The following is an 8986-nucleotide window of genomic DNA, read 5'->3' as shown; positions in this document are numbered from 1 at the left end:
TAATTTTTTTTTTTTTTTGTAGGGACAAGGTCTCACTATGTTGTACAGGCTGGTTTTGAACTCCTGAGTTCACACGATCTTCCTACCTTAGCCTTCCAAAGTGCTAGGATTACTGACATAAGCCACCACACCTGGCCTTCCAACTATATGTCTTTCACTCATATTCTTTTATAATAAATCCTGAGGTAGGACAGCTATAGGGTCACTTAACTCAGCAGCTTAACAAGACCATCAAAGATGGAATTCTTCCCATCTTTCCACTTTGCCATGTGGGAGCTTCTTTTATGTGGGAGCTTCCTTCATAGTCACAAAGTGGCTGCAGCAGCTCCAGACATCACCTCCCTTATATCCCCACTTGGTAACAACCAAAGCCTGGAAGACACAGTAAGGACCCAATCTTCTGTTCCTTTGTAAGAGTGAGGAAAATGATCCAGGAGTCCCTACTTCCAGTCAGATTTCCCCTTAAATCTCATTGGCAAAAAAAGTTATATTACATACTCATTCCTAATTATCAGAGAGGAAAATGGAATTGTGATAATGACTTAGATAAGTGATTCACAACCCAGGCTGCTCACAGCAGCTGTCAAAGTCTAAACCAATTAAATCTGAATCTTTGCAGAGGGGCCTGGGCATCAGAGTTTTTTGTTTGTTTGTTTGTTTGTTTGTTTTTTCCAAGACAGAGTCTTGCTCTGTTGCCCAGGCTGGAGTGCAATGACATGATCTTGGCTCACTGACACCTCTGCCTCCCAGCCTCAAGCGATTCTCCTGCCTCAGCCTCCCAAGTAGCTAGGATTACAGGCATGTGCCATCACACCCAGCTAATTTTTGTATTCTTGGTAGAGATGGGGTTTCCCCATGTTGGCCAGGCTGGTCTCGAACTTTTGACCTTGTGATCCACCCACCTTGGCCTCCCAAAGCACTGGGATTACAGGCGTGAGCCACCATGCTTGGCCGGGGCATCAATATTTTTATAGAGCTCCCCAAAAGATTTTGATTAACAGTGAAGGGTGAGGACCAGTGACTAGTCTAATTCTTAGATGAATCAAAATTCACCCCCTTGGGCAAGGAAGGACCCAGCCTTTCTTTAAACATGTGGTTGCCTGAGAATTGAACAAATCTGAAGTAGGGAGAGAATGGCTTTGCCATGCCTATCATGGTATTGTGGAGATTTAAGAACTAGTGGCCGGGTGAGGTGCCTCATGTCTGTAATCCCAGCATTTTGAGAGGCTGAGGCAGTTGGTTCACTTGAGGCCAGGAGTTTGAGACCAGCCTGGCCAACATGATGACCTCATTTTTACTAAAAACACAAAAATTAGCTGGGTGTGGTGGTGTGTGCCTGTAGTCCCAGCTGAGGCAGGAGACTTGCTTGAACCCAGGAGGCGGGGGTTACAGTGAGCTGAGATTATGCCACTGCACTCCAGCCTGGGTGACAGAGTGAGACTCTGTCTCAAAAAAACAAAACAAAAAAAAAACTAGTCAGAGCTGTTGAGGTGTTGAGGCACCTGCTACTGATACATACTATAAACATGGAAGATGATTTTCATTTTTATAGTCATGAGCAGGATACTGTATAATGTATAATCGTTGGACATTAAAGAAAACAAATTCCTTCTTGTCTCCTTAGGCTCAGAGCCACTCAGACATTGGAAAGCAAGTTTGTCAAGATGACAGAGAACCAAGGTAATGGATTCGAGTGATGAAACAGGAAATTCATGAGTTTTTGGCCACACCTCCCAAGTGATGACTTGGCCAGAAATGGGATAACTGGATTTCTCTACTTCTCTTTTATCATCCTCAGTGAGAGTGACCAAAATATTAGAGCTAGATGGAACCTTAGTGAAAATCTGGCTACTCGCCCCGTCCCACCAGCCTGCCACCCATTTCAGATTTGAAGAGACAGAGACACATGGACCTTACGTAATTACTGGGGATTATCCCAGGAGTCTGTGGCAGAAGTCAGCTTCTTCCCTCCCTGCTTCCCCGCCCTGTCTCTGGTGCTTTCTACAAACACCAGGTTGTTTCTATGATCATACTTAAGCATACCTAACTTGTGAATGCTGTATAGAAGGTGATAATGAACATGATTTAGCTTTAACACTCAGTTTCCTAAAGGGACACGTGGGGGCAGCAAATGTTTAGGAACAAAAAATTGCAGTTCTAGTCTCTACTGTCTAATATGTGTATACATTTGGGAAACGTTTGGGAAATGAATATTTGAGATCTTCTTTTTCTTTTTTGTGGTTTACTTATTTGATGATATTGAGATTGTTTCTGAGTCATGTGCTTCAACATCGGATTGGGGATTTCAGAAAAAGTTTTAGTCACTGTGATTCAATTTAGCTTCCAAATGTACCTCTGCTAAGAGACTATTAAAAGTACTCATAAATAGGACGCGTGTCTTCTTTGCAGTGTTTGTTAATTTTGAGTCACATCTTCTTTTTAGAAATTCATGAGACTTGGTGTCACAGAGACTGGAATAAGTATAGTCAAATTTATTGGTGAAGATTTCCTTTAGCTGTTTTCATAATCCATTTCCATTGTTATGCTTATTGATGAATAAAATATTTTCTTTTGGTAGATACTTCTTTTTTTTCCCCCACCTTGATTTAATATTTCCACTCTTACTGTCAAGTTTCTTATTACTCCCCAATAACTCTCAATAAAATAATGATTCCTAGGAGATTATTCCTGCTTTCCTACTATCACCTGTTGATTTGAAAAGGCAAAACAATACTGTAGAAGCTTCACTAATGCATTGAAAGATAAAATGATAATACTAGATACTAAAATACAAAAAGTGATACTAAAAGTGGAGTCCTGGAACTAGTTTTTTTTTCTTTTTTTTTTTTGACTCTTTAAATTTTATTTATTTATTTATTTTTGAATTTTTTAAAATTATACTTTATGTTCTGGGATACATGTGCAGAACATGCAGGTTTGTTACATAGGTATATACGTCTGGCACTAGTATTTTGTTGCCACAAAATATCAAGCATGTATCCAAACCGCTGAAGACACATTAGAGACACAGGTAATTTGTAGGCATATTCAGGCTTGCAGTTTGCATTTTTTGGCTTTCTTGTGGCTTTCAGTGTAAGTTGAGGTAATTCATGGGAAACAGTCACCAAAGAAATGTCAGTATTAGAAATCCAAGAGCCATTTCTCCAGCTTCTTCCAGATTCAAGACTTTAGAGGTAATTTCTATCAACACTGGACATTTTCTGTCTACAATTAACAATGAACACATAGCATTATGTTTAACTGCAATCTGTTTAAAGCAGATTGGATGCTAAGGTTTAAGAACATTCTTCAGTCAAAAAGGTCTTTTAATCAGGTTTTTAATCCTGTGCGCAGTCTAGGACACAGCATCATAGACTAACTCATTCGAGAATAGGTGTCATCATCTAATCCTAACCACCCCCACTACCAACAAGCTGAATAGCTCTGGGCTCAGTATATACATTTGTACTGGGCTCAGTATACACACCTAAGCCAGGTTCAGTATATGCCGCTTTATAGTGAGGGGCATTTTGTAATGAGAGCTCTAAAGCTCTAAAATTCTGTGTTTCTGCTAGTTTCTTCCTCAAGATAAAACCGTGGAACTCATAGTGAATTCCCTCTCTTTGAGTGGTTTGAGCCAGGCGGCTATTTAATCACAAACATCACAAGTCAGAGTTTTCCTACCTAGTGTTGATAGTGGAACACACCAGAACTGCTAAGGCCAAGGAAATCCCATTTTTCGAAGAGGCTTTCCTTTGTTAGCTTCTCTTTCTAGTAGTAAAGGTAAAAGAAAAAAAGATGTTAAAGAAGTAAATATCTTAGGGTTTTTTTTTTTAGTATAAATATTTGAACACAATAAGAATATGTAATGTAAACTGGATATGTATTTTTTACATTTTACTTAACCTGAATTTTACACAATATTTGCTTGAATGCTCCAATAATGAAAGGAGAAAATATGTATTTAAACAATTTTTAAGTATTTATTATTTATTCAGGACACTTGAGTTTCATCGAGCTATAGTTTTAAAATGTAAAAATGCTGTGAAATTAAAAGCAGTCAAATGCTTTTGTCTGAGACTTTGTTCAAGGAAGTAGCTTAGATGACTTTGCCTTAAAAGTTCTTGAGGCAAATGAAAACCAGTTTTTCAGAATTAGAAAGACCACAATTAACTTAGTATCCTATAACTTTGGTATTTTAAAAAGTAATTCTCAAAGGGGTGAGTCAAGTCAGAAAGGGAACTGTGTGTATAAATTGTCAGGTTTTGGCATTTGTTTCCAGCCATTTCCAGAGAGAAAACTTCATTTTTATTCTTCTCAGCACCACATTTCAAAGGAAAGTTGTACAATTCTTATATTCACAATATCACAGCTAAAATTATCTAATCATAAAGACTGTACAATTTACATCATAAGATTCAGAAAGAGCACATTTTGAGTTTGAAAACAAATGAAGTGATATGTGCTATGTCATTTTCTTAAAAAAAAACCTCATATACTTGATCAGGCCTTATTAAATTGTCAACATAAGTTTCTAATGCAACTTCCTGTGTTGACATAAATACAGAAAAAACAATACCATTTAAACAGTGCCTCCCCAGGGCTCCAGAGCCTGGAACAATTTAATAAAACAATTAAGTACTGTGTTATTGGGGGCGGGGGGTTGGAGGGTAGGAATGAGCTTTTAAAACCAAACCAAAACAAAACAAAACAAAACCTCTCCAGACTGAGAATCTTTGAGTTTTGAACATGTGATTGGAAATCCAGAGGTAGCTTGTCTGTCATTTTGAGATCTTTGATAAGTAATCTTGCACAGCCTAAAAAAACTGATGGGCACGACACTTTTACTGGGGAGCTCTCCTTTCAGCAACACGTGCAAAAATGGTAAGGTTCTACTATTAAGACATTACCAGCGATTAAAACATGGAAATCTGACAAGTTTTAATAGCAATCGAAGTGTATTCTTTTCAAGTCTGTGGTTTTGAGAAAAAGCAGTGGAGTCTGGAGTCTACAGGTCCCGTTGAGCACACCAAGAGGATGTGCTTCCTTTAGGAAGGCAGGAAAGGCAAAGAGAGTGTCTCCACTTTAAAAAACACGGCCTTACCTCATATTGCAAAATTAAAGTGACAAATCCTGGAGAAAATCTCGGAGCACGCATTACAACCAGTCCCGTCATTAGTCAATTAAAACAAACTGAATGTAAACGGAGCCTTGTCCGAGTCTATCCGCGACCCTAGGCCCCTCCAGGCAGTGGGAAAACCGGGCGGACACTTCCGGGCCTGCACAAAGGGAACCAGGACCGAGCCCTGGCCACTAGCTGGGGCTTTGCGTGGCAGAAAGTTTCGAGGCTTCCCTCCCAGACTTTCAGGAGACTTGCATCCATTTAGGAGACTCTCTGTCTCCACCAGCCTCTAAATTCTGAATGGGAATAAGCCCAATCGGCTTCCCATCCCCCGGCCCGCCCGGGTTTGGCGCCAGAGCGCCCTCCCGGCAGAGGCCAGAGCGAGCGGGAACCGCCAGCCCGGCGGGGGCGCACTACACTCGGCACTGCGGTCCCCGCCTCCCGCCGCAGCCCAAGGGGGCAGGCCTCGGAGCCACCCAGCTGGGCCACCCGGGAACTGGCTGGGTCCGCAGAGCAAAGGGGCGGCGGCGGCGCTGACAGCTGGAGCGCGCTGCGAGCCAGCGGCCACCGCACTGCCGGGGAGCGACGCCCACCTGTTAGCTCAGCTATTGCCATTTCCAGGCCATGACACCTGCACCCTGAATGGTGATCAGCCTCCTTACCCGCGGCAAGACCGAGCCCCGGGGCACACATCCTCGGGTCGACTAAGTGGCTAGAGGGTCAGCAGCCCAGGCCTCCAGCTGCGTGCGGAGCCGCGAGCCCAAGGCGCGCTCGCCTGGCAGTGGTGCCTGAAGCTGGGGCTGCTGCAGCTCCCCGAGGCCCGCTCCAGGAAAAGACATCCGAGCCTCTCCACCCAGCGACTCAGGGACCTTTATGTACAAATGTAGGACACTTGCCTCTCTGGTGGAGAAAATGTTGGAGAGGGCGCTGCCATTGGGTGCGTACCTGGTCAGCGAACTTAATCTAGCGAGTTTGGGATGGAGAAGTAGGATGGAGAGGAGAGCGAAATTTCACTCTCTCTAATTTAGCAGGAAGAAGTCCATGATCGAGGATTCCTGGCTTTCCGGACTTGAGATTCAAAGAACAAGTCCCAGGCGCATGGGCTTAGCGAACGAGACTGCGAAGTCAAAGTAGAGCGCTAGGAGTTGGGAAGTGGGGAAAGAAAAGGCAGAAGTGGGGAAACTGGAGAAAAAGAAGCCCAGAGGTGGAGTGAAGTTATGCCCGGTCCAGAGTAAACTTTATTCTAACCTAGAGGCTGTCTCGATTTCTTAGATGTAAAGACACCCTATACTGTGCTTCTAAACCAGCGTCCCAGGCAAAGAGCCAATGCCGCCAAGAGATGTCAGGAAACGCTGAGTTTTTAGGCTCTTGCTTAGCAGTGCTGTTGGACTTGTTCTTAAGTTGGCTAATTCGAATGCACAGCAGTTTGAGAGGTTTAGCTTTGCATACCTAGGACTGAGACACGCCCTGTTTTTCAAAAGGGGGACTGATAAAGCCAGGGTCTCAAGTTTTTCACAAGGCCAAAGATGAGGAGTGGCTGCAGTTTAGAAAATCAGTCTCAAAACTCTGCTACAGATCGAGGCAGACTTGCCCTAAATAATTCCCAAATCTGGGTTTTACTCCCAGATATTCTAATTTCTTTGTTGTATTGAGCCGCTCAGGCATCGGGACTTTACAACCCTCCAGCTGACTCTAACACACAGCAAAGTTTAAAGGCCACCGCGCTAAGTCACCCATTATCCCCAGGAAAGGTTTTCTGGAGAAGGAGCAGAGACCTCCTTCCATTTAGCTCTTGGCGATTGTGCCAGCTTTGGAACTAGCTCCCTAGTCATTGAAAAGTACAATCCCTCATCTTACAAGGTTGTTGTTGTTGTTGTTGTTGTTTGCACAGAGACACAGCAAAACATTGACTCTCCACTGGCATCAGCCATATAGGAATGATGAAGGATGAAACCATCTCCCCCAGGCCTTTAATAAGTGCAGTGATAACTTAGCATTGAGAATTCTGCCTGCCAGTTACAAGGTTAACTGGTAGCTCTTTTCAGCCACCCTGACTCAGGATATCCCATTAGGAATCAAAGTAATCTCTCAGGGCTAGTGATTGCAGACTTTTCCAGCTGGTGTTAAGGAAACTGAGAGTCTCAAATTCAGGCTGGATCACATGCCCTTGCATCCAGACTCCCCCAAAATGGATCTGCTATATTAAGACTGGCTGCAGAAGAAGCCTGGCTGGTGTCTGGAATGTCCAAGAGTGGCGCTGGGGAACTGAGGGGCGGTATTGGATGTCCAGGATCGCTCATATACAAATCTAAAACCTGGTTATATTAAGTGGTGAATTACTGATACCAAGACTAGCAAACTAGCCTCTTTTCAGCCGACATGGAGGGGAGGATAGTTCTCTTGGCCTTTCCTAAAGGTAACTCCAGAGGCAGAGGCACCACAGAGGACCACCCCCCTCCCAAACCCACCAGGCACCCAGCTGTGCTTGGACTTGGCTGCCTAAAGCGTTTATCACCTTACTTTATACAAGGCGGGACCGGAAAACAGATAACCCCCGGTGGCTGGGTCGGGTCAGGGATCACTTATAACTTCCTAGGGTTTCATCCTCTCTCTCTCTTATTTCTGCACCATTTCTTTGCAGTGAGAACTGCCTGATACTTCCTTAACCTCCATCTCTCCAAGAACAAGTGCATAACATGGGGCTGCGGGAAGACAAGGGATTGGAGAGAGCAAAACCCCCTCCACTGGTCAGGAATTCCCTGCACACTCCAGTTGTTGAGGATGCGAAAAGGGACCTTACAGTCTTCAAGAACTAGCTTTTTCACTCCCCTACCTTCAAAGAGTATCTTCAAAGAGGCTAGGAAAGTAAACCCTGGAGTGGGGGGCTGCAGATGTGCCCATTCTAAAGATCCAAGACAGCCATTCTACACTCTTCCAGGCCCAGCCCTGGACAGGCGTCCCTGTCACATCCCAGCTCCACAGCTCATGGTACCCTCCTTCTTTCTAGGCCGGTCCCGACACGACGCGTCCCAGCGATTTACTCTGCAGAAGAGTTGGGAGAGTCCCCTTTCCTCCATCCCCCCTCCCCCAACACACACACACACACACACACACACACACGCACGCACACACCGCAGTTCTCCACTAGGGTTTCCCTCCAGGGCAGATTACTTTATGACAGGGTGTGATAAGTGGTGATTTTGTTCCTCTTTTGATAGCAGGATTGCTTTGTAAACAGAAGGGCAAACTCGTTCCGATAGTGGTTCCGCACCAGTGCTCGGCAGCCGCCCTGGCACAGCGGGCAGCAGAGACAGCTGCTGCACCTGTCGCCTAAGGCCGAGAGGACCGGGATGCCGCTCTTGGAGAGGGCGCACTGACCGGTGACGCGCTCCTCCAGTCTCCAGGGCATCTTTAGCTTCCCAGTTTGCTGCACACCTCGGGCCTGTACCCACTGCCGTCAGTTGAAAGCGTGCATTCTGGAGAGCCACAGTGAGACACGCCTAATGCACACCCTCCCTTCTTCACCTTCTCCCTGGACACCTTTGCTAAGAGATTTGGCTAATTTCTTCTCCTGTGGTTGCTGGTAATCCTACTGGTAATTCCTTTGCCCTAATCCAATTGGAGAGTCATGCCACTCAATTTCTCTCACTTTTTCCTTCGAGTAGCCCAATTTTCCTTCTTCCTGGTCCCGACTCTGACGGCCAGTTTACCATTCCAAGGGGGACCAAGAAGGAAACCAAGTTTGAGTTAGGTTTGCTCTGCCAAGGGCAGGGAAGAGCAGCCACTGTGGGAGACAGGGGAAGAGGAGAGAAGTGCAGCCAGGGGTCACCCCACCTGCCCCGGGATCTTCAACTCCCCAGCGAA

General features: G+C 44.9%; 1 long non-coding RNA gene across 1 annotated transcript; it reads right to left on the bottom strand.

The window, feature by feature from the left end:
- Positions 1 to 2736: 2736 nt before the first annotated feature.
- LOC117088649 lies at positions 2737 to 5504 on the bottom strand. Its single transcript, XR_004439260.1, has 3 exons — positions 5105 to 5504; positions 3685 to 3771; positions 2737 to 3225 (listed from the first exon to the last, which is right to left on the bottom strand). It is a non-coding gene; the product is annotated as an uncharacterized LOC117088649 (long non-coding RNA).
- Positions 5505 to 8986: the final 3482 nt, after the last annotated feature.

Source organism: Trachypithecus francoisi, unplaced genomic scaffold (assembly GCF_009764315.1).
Source record: "Trachypithecus francoisi isolate TF-2019V2 unplaced genomic scaffold, Tfra_2.0 Lachesis_group10, whole genome shotgun sequence".
Classification (NCBI taxonomy): domain Eukaryota; kingdom Metazoa; phylum Chordata; class Mammalia; order Primates; family Cercopithecidae; genus Trachypithecus; species Trachypithecus francoisi.
The sequence above is the reverse complement of the archived record's forward strand: the minus strand, read 5'-3'. Positions and strand labels throughout refer to the sequence as shown.